This window comes from Leptonychotes weddellii, chromosome 10 (genome assembly GCF_054177405.1).
Source record: "Leptonychotes weddellii isolate Sample4059 chromosome 10, ASM5417740v2, whole genome shotgun sequence".
In the NCBI taxonomy this organism is placed as follows: domain Eukaryota; kingdom Metazoa; phylum Chordata; class Mammalia; order Carnivora; family Phocidae; genus Leptonychotes; species Leptonychotes weddellii.
In genome coordinates, this window is record NC_138378.1 from 95,723,898 (window position 1) to 95,737,931 (window position 14,034).

General features: G+C 45.9%; 1 long non-coding RNA gene across 4 annotated transcripts in view; it reads right to left on the reverse strand.

The window, feature by feature from the left end:
- Window positions 1–13,734, reverse strand: part of LOC145715948 (uncharacterized) — a 41,944-nt gene extending 28,210 nt beyond the window's left edge. Inside the window, exon 1 of one of the 4 annotated variants that reach the window (XR_014138259.1) lies at window positions 4,543–13,734. This is a non-coding gene — a long non-coding RNA (uncharacterized LOC145715948). The remainder of the gene's footprint in view (window positions 1–4,542) is intronic. The other 3 variants (XR_014138261.1, XR_014138262.1, XR_014138260.1) reach the window with 3 other exon arrangements.
- Between the last annotated feature and the right edge of the window lie 300 nt (window positions 13,735–14,034).

Consider the following 14,034-nt stretch of genomic DNA (forward strand, 5'->3'; position numbering starts at 1 on the left):
AAAGGGACCTGCATCACCACCTGTTGACCCCTTCGCTTCATAAACAGCACTGGTCCAGCATTATCACATTGATCTGGAGGGTAGCATAGGCGTCAGTATTTCCATTTGAGATGAGAAAATGACCTCAGACAAGGTTCAGTGACTCACCCAAGGTCACACACAGCTAGTCTGTTGGGGGAGAAGGTGCCTGAACTAGAGTTGTAGCCCCTGAGTTTGGTAACTGGCCATTGCTAATCTTACAAACTAGAACCTGAAGCTCATCAAGATAAGGTAACTTCCCAGGATCACCTAGGCAATGCGCACCAGGATGAAGACTTGAGAGCAGGCCTCCGATTATTGAGCAAAGCTAAGGTGCGCAGTCATTGTCCACCGCATGGACACATGTCTCCTAGGGCAGCATCCTATTTCCTGCTTTCCTGTCCCTTAAATGTCTCAGAGATTTGCCTACTTGCCTTTTCTACTCCTACTACCTGTTTTCCCACTTGAAGTCTGATGAGGAAAATGCCACAGAACCTTGACACACACACAGTCCCTTTCTCTTCTTACTCTGAGAATCAGGAAACCCTTTCAGTTTGGTTTTCAAATTTAATAACTATGGAGAAAAATGAGACAAGTTAATGAGGTACCAAAGCTTCCAGTTACTAGAAAATTTTAAAATAATGGTAATCATTTTCCTAGGATAATTACCCCAAGGGCTTAGCATAGGGCCTGACCTTCTAGATGCTCAGTCAGTGGTAGATATCCTCCTCCTTATTCTAATTACTCTTGGCCATTCAGCAATTAGAAGCATAACCAGTCTTCAGACTCCTTGCACAGTGCTCTATTAGAGTTGCTTTCCTAGGTTGTGACGCTTGAACTAGGCAGGGGTAAGAGAGAGGTTGTGAACTCGGAGGAGGGGTCTATGAGATTAACAAATGAGTCAATGACAGTTCATCAGCTACTCAGGACAGGGCATCTAGGGAGGGTCCCTGTATTGGGTGCTGGGGAATGCACGGCTCAAGTGAATTGTATATATTGCTTGGCTCCTCGACAGGACTGAAAAAGCTAAAGGATTTATTTAGCTGGAGAGGAAAGGATTGATGAGATTGAGACAGAAACTATCCCTTGAGCTGTCTGCTCTGCCAGGGTGCAAACCTTTTTCCCTCTGGGTGCAGAGTGAAAGGAGGACATGTTAAGAAAGGAAGATCTGGGGAGTCTGGAAGGGATTGGAGGCTGGAGGAAAGGAAAGGCGCCTTCCTTAGCTCTGGCCTGCTTCTAGAATATACCTCATTGTATACTGGCCAAGAAGTTGCCCCACTTCCCCCAACCGTGCCCTCCTCCTTGCTCCGATGTGCATTGCCCCCACACCCTCGAATTTATTCCCATCTCTGTCCCTGATGGCTGCAAAGCCCAGTGATTCCACGTTTCCCTCCGCTCCTCCCCTGCAAGGCTTTTCCAAGCCTCCCCTCCCCAGAGTGACGCCCTGCCCTCCCCCAGGCTGGCCATGTGGAGTCTGTCTTTTTCCTCCCATCTCTTTACACTTGTGTATTTGGTCTTTGACGCAGGGGCTGACCCCACATGTTATATTACCGTGTGCGGAGAACATTCTGCGGGCGAATGACTTACAGCACATGCTTTGTCTTCTGTTCTTTCTATTAGGGGCATGATTTAGAAGATGAATGTTTATAACATGACCCAAGGAATTTCATCCTCCTCTGGAAAACTGCGTAGGAGAGAATCCTAATGGAGAAAGAGTAATGTCTTCTGGGCTCCTGCCAAACGTTTGGACTTGCTATAAAAAGCCTCTGTGCTCACCTTTTATTGTTTATTGTAAACTCGCTACTTCACCATAGTTGCTGGCTCTTTCTGAAGGAAGAGGTCACAAATAAGTGAGCATCTCCCTGGTTTTCACAGAGAAACAAATTGCAATTGCAGCGATGATGTATTAATTCTGTATTAAGTGCCTTTTTGACCAGGCACCTTAAAAGGCTGTGCATTTCTCCTCTCCTGCATCGCACTGGGGTTGGGGGGCAAATCTGAAAGACTAATCACATTGAACTGCTGGGGATATGAAAGAGCAGCTCCTTGATAGTGGAAAACAACTCGGGAGTGTCTCCCTCCTGCAGGTCCTTGGGGAGGTGGGCTGGCATGCTGGAAAGGCACAGGATTTGTCGTTAATCCTGGTTCAATCGCTTGGGAAAGTGACGTACCCAGGCTGAACGCCTCATCGGCAAATGAGGGTAATAACAAGTACTCCTCGGGGCTATTGCAAGGATTAGATAAAATAAAGTATCAGTAAAGAGAATGATAATAATAAAAATACTTCCTGTTATGTTTCCCTTTGACAGATTTCTTGCCTCATTATGACTCTGGGGAAGGAAGAGAGTGGATGCCGCTTCAGGAAGGAGAAGGGCGTATTATGGGAGAATCCCTGTCAGAGAGGCAGGGGAATTGAAACTCTCGAAAGGAGCCTAAGAAATAAAATAATTTGAAGGCAATCCTAGTGAAAAGAGGTTTCCCAAGACTAAGGAAATGCTAAAGCTCTTTAAAGAATTCCTGCAACAAACACGACATCTCTCAAGTGATGGATTGGAAAAGGTAAAGTGCTAGCGTAATGATCTGGGGTAAGGCATAGATTTTCTCCAGAAATGAGGCTAACATGTGTGAACTCCAAGATTTCCTAGGGCTTTGAGAAGATTGTATGTGCCCTACGTGAAGCTGTCCCATTGGGGAAAAGAACCCCACACAATGGCTATGGAGTAGACTCAGTCTAGGTGTGGGGGAGAGAGAAGGTCATGCCTCTGTAGTGCCAGGAAGCTATGTAGTAGACACGTAGCTAGTTGTTCAAAAACAAGTGAACATGCTACATGATAGAGCCAGCAGTTAGATGCCCAACACCCAAAACCAGACCAATTGAGGGGCCCCGAGCTGGAGCCAGTAATCAACAGACCATGAGTTTCATCAGCCATGAACTTTAGTCACAGACATCACACAAGCGCCCAGGGAACAGCCCTGGCCAACCACACTGGGTCAGAGACCCAGCTGGTACACCGTCTTCCTCATCACCTTGAGGACGCTGGGCATCCCTCTTCAGCCAGATGCCATTTTGGTTGAGGGAGGCGGGAAACCTCGGTGGTAAAACATTTTCCCAAAGATGGGCATGCACCTTGAAGAGTCTCTTTAAGATTTAAGACACTGTTTTGAACCCAAAGATTCCAGAAAATGGAAAATTTTCTGTCCCCTGTCGGTCCCTCCCACCCCTGGGCCCAGTAGGATGGGGACTCATGCAGATTTGTCGCAGAGATTAGTTACAGAGAAATAAACAGGCCTAATAGACTTCTACACTATATATTTAAACCTTTCTCTGAATTTAATAGCATCACAGGAGACACTCAATGCGTGTAAGTTAAATATAACGAGAATATCAAATTGGGTGGAATCCCACAAACTGAAAAGATACATGTCTTAACTAAAGTTACTTTCAAAGAAGCTCATCATTCCTGGTGCTAAATGCACCTAATACACATTAGGGAGAAAGTTTGTACGTTTTTGTTGGTCAAAAGATGATTTAATTTACTGTAACACGGAAAGAAAAGAAAAATGGAAATATTTCCTAACATTATTTTATTTTATTTTATTATTTTTCTGAGGGGGTGGTGAGGGGCAGACTAAGAGAATCTTAAGCAGGCTCTGTACTGGGTGTGGATGCAGGGATTTATCTTATGATCAAGAGTCAGATGCTTGACCAACTGAGCCACCCAGAAGCCCCTCGGTTAGTTTAGTTTTTATATTGAACATAGTTCAGATTTTTTTCTCTTGCTCCATAAGTGTGAAGGGGGTGAAGACATCATAGTAATGTCCCCTTTCCAGTGCAATGAGATTTTCACCATGTGGTATTCCTCACCTCTCTCCTTCCTAGCGCTCGAGATTTGGGATCATCCACCTCAGCCAAACGCCTGTAATTTTTGCTACTGTCTCTTTCCACATTCATTCTAGACTTCTTCCTATTATTGTTCTTCCTATTGTTTTGTCATCCCTCTTCACTTAATTAGTCCAAGTGTCTTCTGTGAAAGATAGTATTATCTCCCTCTTGCAGATAAGGAAACAATGAAACAACAGACTTAAGATATTCCTAAATATTTATGGTACATAAAATGATGAGAAGTTTGGTATGATCCCCCAAATCTTGTGAAAATCTGATTCTTAAAGGGGGCCTGACAGCCAAAACTATAATCTGGGAGGCGAAGGTAGATGTCAGCGTGCCCTACCCTGGCTTCTCCTGTCTTGGAGCTCTAGGAATCAGGCTGAGGTACGGTGGAGATAGGAAATATGTCTGCCCAACCTGCACTTTCTCCTTCAGAAATTTCCCCAAAGAAGATCACCAATGAAGGCCAGTCACTGACCCATTTTTAGATATCAGGATTTCATCTCTGAGAAAGAAAACCACAGAAGGGGTCTTTTTCAAGAAGCAGAAGAGCTATACCCCCCTTCCCATCATCACAACAGAAGGTGAGGATTGAAGTTCTCAAGGAACTTCCCCAAAGCCTGAAGCAAATCACAAACCTGCAACACTGCTTAGAAGGTGTCCTTCAAATCCCCAGCGTCCCTCCAGATCTGAGCTCCATCTCCAGCTATGTCCAAGGCTTGACAGGGATTGTGGTGGTGATGGTGCGGTTACTCTTCCTTCAGACCAAGGTTGTTGAGAGTTTTAAACATATTAGTGCCAAATTCAGCAAGTAAAAATCTAATATTAGCTTATCTTCAATCCACTTCACCCAGAAATCCATTTCATAAGAGGAAACATGGAAGTGATTGTACTCCCTACCACTCTGAAGTGAGCAGAGAATGGCTTAATGGTGTTTAAACTTTTTTTTCCCCCAAAGGAAATATTACAGGGAAGTTCAATACATACAACAGCAAACAGCCAACAACTCTGGGTGAAATAAAGGGCTGACAGGAGCCCCACCCTCTGTTCTCACTCTTTCTGCCCTTCCCATATCCCTGGGACATCCCTTCTGAACCCCATGGGCTCCACAGAGCGTAATTTGGAAATCACTCCATATATAAAGAATGTGAGCGAGAAAACCACACGTGAAGAATTATTACTAAGGGTTCCCATAAGCGTCATGGTTTTATTTTGGGGAATTGTGGTTCATTAACCAAATAGGAACTTACTGCCATTTTTGCAAGGGTACTTTATCCCAGGAAAGCCACATACACAGAATAGATGTATTGCATTGCCACGGTGGCCATTTTAAATTTTAGTAAATACTGCCCCTTTGATTTGGTTCTGCTTAAATATGCAAATAAGGCACATTTTCATTGACCCAGAAACTGTGGTAGACTTAACAGGAGTCATTAAAATGTTCAAACACAGATGTATCTGAGGCAACTCCCGACATAGACAGTTTGAAAAAGAAGCTCATCATTCCTGGTGCTGTGAAGTATAATAACAATAAAAAGAACCTAACAATTCAAGATAAATGAAGAGCTATTGTAGGACAACATGTGATTAAAAGCCAAAGCCATTGTCCAGAAAATAACCGCTATACGTACTCAGTGCTAAAACTACCTTGGATCACAGTGGCATCCTGAATACAGTATCCAGAAAAACAAAAAGGTCAACTTCCACTCTATTTGGCTCTGGTCACGTCTCATCTGGAATGTTGACTTAGTTCTGGGTATCTCGCTTTCAGAGGAGCGTGGTCCAAGGGTAATGAATGGACTCTGAGGTGAATTCTTGTTCACTGAGGAAGCGTTGATAGAATTGTAGCTGCTTGCCTGAGAAAGCAGGGCATCAGCGTGATCTTTTACTTCGCTAGGGGTTTTTGTGGAAAAGAATATGGCCAATCTCTCTCCAACCTTTCTTCCCTTCCATCCTTGCTAGTCACCTCTCCTATAGGGCTAGCACCAGGGGGTGCCATTTACACAGATTACAACGTCAGGGGAGTCCCTCAGAGCCATGCCATGTGGTGGCCGGGTCACTGCCATTACAAAAAGGATGCGAGTTTTTAACATGTGGCTCCAAAAAGGTAGCTGAAAATGCCAAGACCAGAAGACAAGGGGAGTGAGACTTTGGTTTAGGATGAAGACATTCTAACAGCAGGAGAAGACAGAATGGCAGCTCTGGATGGAAGTATTTGGAAAGGGGTCTTGCAGAGGGGAGCCCTTGCTTCTAAGCTTGATAGTAATGGCAGCAATCGGTGAACTGGGCTTTGATGATGTGACTGGCCTTGTGGCATGTGACTTTTTCACAAGTGTTCTCCTTCTTAACTCATCGCTACAATACTCCCAGGCAGGAACTACAATGATCTTTCTTTTATAATGGAAGAAATGAAGCTTGGACAAATAGCTTTACTTTTCTAAGGTCGTAGAGAGAACCGGTAACGGAATTGGCATTTGAGCCCAGGTCTCTGACCCAGACTGTAAACTCTTAGCCATTATCCACACTGACTCTCAACAACCAGTTAACAAAATCGCTTCTTTCTTCGTGCGTTCGTCTGCTTGATGGCAGCTACACTTGATCTACAAATCAAAGTGGATCTGGACATCGTACATCCAAGAGTAAAAGCGTTTCTGTGGAACAGAGGTAGGTGAGGCGGGTCTGCCCTGCTCTCACGAGTCGCCGGCATCTGCGTCTTGGACCCGGGGGCGAGGCGCACACCTGGGCTCCAGATGGGGAGAGCCGTCCCGCACACGGCGCGCTGCCAGATCCAGTCCCCGCACTTCAGGGACCCCGCGCAGGAGAGAGGCGCCAAGGCTCCCCCTGCATATTTTTATGTTGTCATTTCCCAAATGCCCTCTCCAAAAATAACACCTCAACGAGGCAAGATGTGGCCTCAGAGGATATTTCAGCGCCCCTGGGGAGAGCTGCAGGGAGCGGAGGCCATCAGAGCACCCTCGCTGGCCGCTGTCATTTTGGAAACGCTGAGCGCAAAGGGAGAGCCCGAGCCCTTCACTCCGTGTGCAGCGACCACCGCCGCCCTCCCGTCGCTGGAGCTGCGGCTGCCGGGAAGAGCGCCGGGAGGCCTCCCCGAGGCTCTGTTAGTGCGAACACAGATGCTCCTTCCGCACGCACAGCTTAGGTGGCCACTTCCACGGGGTGGAAAAGGAGAATCGAAACCTTCCTGTTCTTGCCAAAATAACCATGTGTAGGTCTTTGTTCTGCAAGTCTCGGGAACACACAGATTTCCAAGCAGTGGGAACCTCCTGTCCTGTTCGGTCTTTGGACAAACTCTTGTTCTGCCCATTTCACCCCAGTTTCCTGAAACCCTGGCTGTAGGGCTCCAGTGGCTGGAGCCCGTGAGAGGTTCCTTTGTAAGGAGAGTGTTCACAGCCAAACCCATCAAGGCAGGCAGTGAGGGACATTGGGCTCTAAGCCAATGACAGCCGTGCCAGGTATTGCCTTGGCTTTCTTGGGCTGAGAGGTCAGCCCCTGAAGGTCTGCTCGCTTCATCTGGCTCCTTTGCAGGAAGGAAGGGGGTAGAACCACTGTCTGTGGGCTGCAGTGAGCACTGCCTGGCTGGGGGAAGGATGGCAGAGGACCAACCTGTTGCTGATCCAAATGTTTAGGGTTTCTTTTGCCCCTTAAGCTGATGGAAGAGAGAAGCTGCAGAGCAAGAAGACTAATCCTCCCTAGCAAGTAATCCAAACACAGAAGCCAGAAATCCCTGTTCCAACCTTTCCTCCATTTTCCCTCTTCGTGAATTTAGGGCATTTGCCAAAGAGAGAAAAAAAATGGAATGAGATGGATTTAGAGAAGAGAGAGCCACCAGTTAGAGAGTTGTGTAGAGAGGCAATGTGATAAAGTAAAAAGAAAAACAGGCTTGGAGCAAGAAAACTCAGATTTGGCTCTCGTCTCTGAGCCTGGGTGGCCCTAAGCAAGTTGCCTTTCAGCTCCCAGACCTGGGTCTCTAAGGTCCCTTTCAGCTGTAAGACTAAGACCTAAGAGTTCTTGGTTATATAAAGAGAATTCTTCCAAGACCATAATTATTCCGCTAATCAAGAACTATTTGCTAAGTAATTAGTGTGTGATTTTCTGGAGATAAGAGCAAGACATGGTCCTTATAGGCTAGAAAACTGTGACACAGACCAACAATTAAGCATGTGAGAGTCTAAAAATTCTACTAGTTCATAATATGAGTTAATAACATTAATACAGTACCCCCCCCCCCAGCTTATCCACGGTTTTGCTTTCTGTAGTTCCAGCTACCCATGGTCAACCATGTGGTCTGGAAGCAGATGGGTCCTCCTTTCGATGTACGGTCTGTAGGTCAGTAGTAGCCTAACGCGACATCACAATGCCTACACCATCCACCTCGCTTCATCTCATCACGTAGGCATTTTATCATCTCACATCCTCACAAGAAGGGGAAGAGTAAATACAGTAGAGTAAGATACTTGAGAGAGAGAGAGCACATTCACGTAACTTTTATTAAGTATATTGTAAAAATTGTTCTATTTCATTATTGTTGTCAATCTCTTACTATGTCTAATTTATAAATTAAACTTTATCATAGGTATGCATGTAGAGGAAAACAGAATATGTAATATTCGGTACTATCTGTGGTTTCAGGCATCCACTGGGGATCTGGGAACATCTGCCCACAGATAAGGGGAGACTACTGTATTAAGAATTTAATAAGCCATGGGCATCCCTCGGTGGGGAGGCTTATATTTTCTGAGACTGCCCATGTATGTGGCAATGCTTCCTAACCCCAGGGCACACATCCTAGCTGTTCTAATTAACCAAGATGATATTTTGACCATCTTTTGCCTTATTTCTTGCCTATCTCTCAAATACTTCAGAACTTGGGTGGGGGGAAAGAGGTATATATTAATTTCTTAAATAAATCCCATCATGTCTCTTTAGGAGCGCCTGGGTGGCTCAGTCAGTTAAGCGTCTGCCTTCGGCTCAGGTCATGATCTCAGGGTCCTGGAATCGAGCCCTGCATCAGGCTCCCTGCTCAGTGGAGAACTTGCTTCTCCTTCTCCCTCTGCTTCTCCCCCCACTCGTGTTCTCTCTCTTGCTCGCTCACTTGCTCTCACTCTCGCTCTATCCCAAATAAATAAATAAATAAATAAAATCTTTAAAAAAATCCCATCAGTTCTCTTTAAAAATGGCATTTTCCCCTACTGGGACTGTATAAAGCAAAAGAAACAAGAAAACACTACCAATTCACTCCCTACCCATATTATCCCAATGTTCTACTACTACCCTCATTATAATGCATTCACTTTTTATTGAAACAGTAATTACCAGACCATTTGTAATCCATATGTTTCTACAGGACTGGTAACCAGAACTTGAGGATTAATGGCGAGAGCTATAAAGAAGCTTTTGGACATTTCCCCCGAGAGCCTCCATGAATAGCACCAAGATGAGTAGTAATGGCAAGCTTCCGTGCTTCCCGCTGTCGTGTCCGGTTATGATGCCTTCTTTCCTAACTAGAGGCCAGGAGAAAAGGCTTTTCAGATCTTCCAGAGCATGTATGACATGAAGAGCTCATTCTAGTAAAGGGAACCAGACCCCTGTCATCTGACACTAATGAGGTGCCCTTCCCTTGGCTTAAAGGGATCTGGAGGAGGACGAGCAGATAACCTCCAGCCTAAAGAAGTAAAATCATCACCGCTCTGGAATCTCTCTGAAGCATGCCCAGTTACAATGAGGAATTCCACAGGGCACGTGTCCCTCTTGGACTCCTTCCAAAGGAGTAGGTTATCAGAAGGACCTCATTATAACACGGGCCCCAGGGACAGTGTTAATCGGCAAGCTTCAGGGTAGCTGGTAAAATTCTGGTGCTAGTCAGTTAATCACTACATGCCTGTTCATATAGTTGAGCCTCAGTCACCTTGAGAAACAACAGCCCAGCCTGTCACTCATCTATCCCTCATTCCTTTGTTGGCCAGCTAGCTTCTAGCCTGTCCACAGGGCACTTCTGAGTGTCTGACAAAACGAGCCTTTTCCTCAAAATGCCTAATCCAGAGGATTTTCTCATGATCTGTTGCTTTTTGTTACCTGTCCTTGTGCTTCATGCCAGGCTCTTGGCTGACTGAGGTTGCTGAAGGCACGAGGATCTTGCCAATGGGCTCGGCTCTCCCACAGGGCTCAAGACACCCAAGTCAATGTCACCACAGTGAAAGGAAGAGCTCAGATGGCCAAGCTCAGGTGGTAAAAGGCCTTCAGAATCTGCCTGGAGGCTCTCACTGGCTTTAGATTGGAAACCATCTTGGCCCCGTCCACCAGGGCAAGCGATTTAATGACAGCTTGAAGAGCACTGAACTTAAACAGAAAGATGAGCACAAGGCAGGAATTTGGACTCCGGAAGAAGGGCCTGAACAGGGATTATTTTTCTATGGTCTTTGATGAGAACAAATGAAGCTGAGAATTTTCCTTTTGTTCTTCTGGCATTGTTTACTTTCTTTTTATTATTCTGAAGAGCACTTAGAGCTCTGGCAGTGTTTCTGTCCTAAAATCTTATTGTCAGAAGTTTATTTTTCAGCTGTTTCAAATCATATCTGATGGAGTGAGTGCTTTGCCTGGGCTCATCGCTTTATCTCAGAAGAAATAGAGTTCACCCTTTTAAATGACAATGCTGATTGTCTGCAGCTTTAAGTTTTCTACACTCAAGCTGCAGGCTTCACTTAAAAATCTGTTTTCCCTCATCAAAAAGGAGCTATGATGGAGCTCCTCACTCTGCCGGCGTCCGTGTAATGACCTAACACGGTGTTTTGGCCTATCGCTGCGTTATGTCAGATTTTCACCGTCTGTGGAGTAATTCTTTGTCAATGGCGGTTTTGTCAACTGTGGTTTTGAGGCAATGGGGTTTTATGCTTGTGCCTGAAGTTTTAAAAATATACAAGCTTTTAACATGGGCAAAGTTTAATTCAGTTCTCTTCAAAAAGTAACCTAATTTGCTGTTATTCCTCCCCCTCCATCTGGGCATGTGTGGGATAGCGTGAGTAGAGTTGATGCACTACCCTTCTGGAACATGGACAGAATATCAGCATGGAAAAATTATCCCTTCAGCCTTGTGATGATTTGTGAAAAGCTCAGATTAATTTAGCAGGCATTTTCCTGACACCTGTGGAAAGTCAGCGTGTGCGAAGGGTGCAGCGGAACGGTGATGAGGCCACCCTCTGGAGCAAGACCGCCTGTGAGTCCCAGCTGCTTAGCTGTAGTGGATTGAACGCTGGCCCTGACAGATCTGTGGACCTCCTAACCCCCTGGAGCCTGTGAATGTGACCTTATTTGGGAAAGGGGTTTTGCAGATGTAAAACAAGAAGGATCTCTGAGGTGAGAGCATCCTGGATTACAGGGGATGGAGGGGGGGGTTCCTTCATCCAATGACAAGTATCCTCATAAGAGACAGAACAGAAAACAGACTCCGAGGAGGAGAAGGCCCCGTAAAGACTCGGGTGGACATTGGAATAAGGCAGTCACAAGCCAAGGAATCCCTGGAGCATCAGACACTGGAAGAGGCAAGCCAAGAGTCTGTGTTAGAGCTTTTTGGGGAAGTGTGACTCTGGTGATAGCGTCACTTTGGACTTCTGACCCCAGAACCGTGAGAGAATAAATTTCTGTTGTCTGAAGCCACTCAGTTTGCAGTCATTTGTCACAGCAGCCCCAGGAAATGCACACACAACCCTTATCAGCTGGGTGACCTTGGACAAGTTATTTGACCTCCATAAATCAGTTCCTTCAAAGGAAAGCTCTCGTCCCAGGTCTGCTGTAAGGAAAAACTGCTTTCACTTAGGTGATTGCCTTAGAACAGTGCCGTACCTAGCCTGCTCTAGACGAGTGGTATTTCTGTCCAGTAAGATCCAGTAAGTGCTGAGGGCGCCTGGGTGGCTCAGATGGTTGGGCGTCTGCCTTCAGCTCAGGTCATGATCTCCAGGTCCTGGGATCGAGCCCCTCATGGGGGTCCTGGCTGGTTCAGCGGGGAGCCTGCTTCTCCCTCTGCCTCTCCCCCTGCTTGTGTGCTCTCTCTCTCAAATGAATAAATAAAATCTTTAAAAACCAAACCAAACCAAAAAAAAAAAAAAGATCCAGTAAGTGCTGGTTGAAAGAATCACCATCGGAGAAATAGAAAACTTCCAGAAGCAGCAGCTTCTGCTGATCTCAGTGCCTCCGCAATAGCTCCCAAAGAGTATGAAAAAGGAGCAGGATTCCCTGCAAGAGCCATGATTTAAATGCCTCTGAACCTGAGCGGTTTGGGAGAAGGAGGACTTCTGGAAGGTTGTGTGCTAAGACTTTACAAGTACGCCTGTTACAGACCGTGTGTATGATTCCTCCAGTCTCCTGCTCTCCATAAGGTTTGAGCCTCCTGCCTTGGTGGCTGTAAGGACTCCAGCCCGGGGGCAAGGGACAGCTGCTGCCCCTTTGCCTGGAGCCAGGAACCCCGGTGGGGATTTGTGAGGGCCCTAGGGGGTGGACTGGGGCCTAGGAGGCACTTCCTGTCTCACATTCCCCTTCCTGTTCCCAGGATCACAGTTCTATTTTGCTATGAATCCTGGTGTCTTAGTCCGTTCGGGCTACTATAACAAATATCACAAACAGGCTGGCTTACAAACAACGGAAATTTACTTCTCACGGTTCTGGAGGGTGGGAAGTCCAAGATCGGGGCGCTGGCAGATCTGGTGTCTGGTAAGCGTCCCTTTCCCAGGGGGCTGCCTTTTCACTCTAACCTCATCTGGTGGAAGGAAGGGCTGAACTAGCTCTCCAGGCCTCTTTAATAAGGGCACTAATCCCAATCGTGAGGGCTCCACCCCAGGCCTAATTACCTTCCACAGGCCTCACCTCCTAATACCATCACCTTGGGGGGTAGGATTTCAACACACGAATCTGGGGGAAACACAGCCATTCAGACCATAGCACCCAGGAAGGCATGAGTCTAAAATGAGAGTGTCTTCTAAGAAGAAATCCTAGATATAAAACCCCATATCAGGGGAGACTCAGGAGGTTTTAGCGCTCAGGAGGTCATTGCTCGGATGTTCATCACGTTTAGATCATTTCGAGCAACATTCCCGTTTTACAGATGAGGAGAGCAACTCTCAGCAGGAGCTGACCCCAGTGGACACAGACTCTGGTGGCAGAAGCCAGCTCTATGTCAGACCCCCTGCTCTAGGGATGTTTGTTCTAGTAAGTAGACCTGGCTGGGAAAGCTGTGAGGGACCAGAGCAAACATTAGGACTTGGATATTTATTTCTGCTAGCCCTACGGCTTAGTCTGAGCATTGCTCAAACCCACATTTGGTTCTGTTACAAAGTGGGCCAACTCTCAGCTCTTCCAGTATCTCCCTGACCCTCTACAGTCTCCAGAACACAGCCTGCATCTGTGGAAGTAGGCATGTGAAATTCAGCCCTGGGCTTTGTATCTTTGAGCATGTTTTCTAAAAGCAACACAACACAACTTCCCATTCAGGATCATTGGGGGAAAGTAGAGGACCCATGCCTAGGACAGCGCCTGATACATAGTGAGTGGGAGGTAAACATTAGCTATTGTTATTTTTATTTCTACTCACTATGGCTTTGCTTTGATGGAACTCGGCACTATAAAGTGAATGTCATAAAAATGGTCTACCGGAATAGAAGTTACGAGCATGAACTCAGGAACCAGACTGCCTGGGTTCAAATCCCAGTTGTGTCCTTATAAGCTATGTAACTTTAGCTATATTATTTGATTTCCCTGTGCCTCAGTTTCTTCATCTATAAAGAAAAAGAAGCAAGGTAACAATAATATGTGGCATATGGAATTGCAAGGATTGAATGAATACATGTAAACTTCTTAAAAGGGTGCTTGGCACATAGTATGTGCTCAGTTAAGTGTTTACTATTTTACTTATCCCACAGGATGGTGGTGAGACTCAAATGAGATGCATATTTAGAAGCCTCCAGTGTATTCAGCTGTTATTCATCACTATCATCATCATCATCAAATGACTGAACCTCTCCCCCCGCCGTGGTCTGCCCTTGTATTTGTTTAACAGCTAATGCTTACTGAAATGCATTACTGATGCATTTGTGGAAAGCAGTGTGCAAAGTCTGTTTACTTAG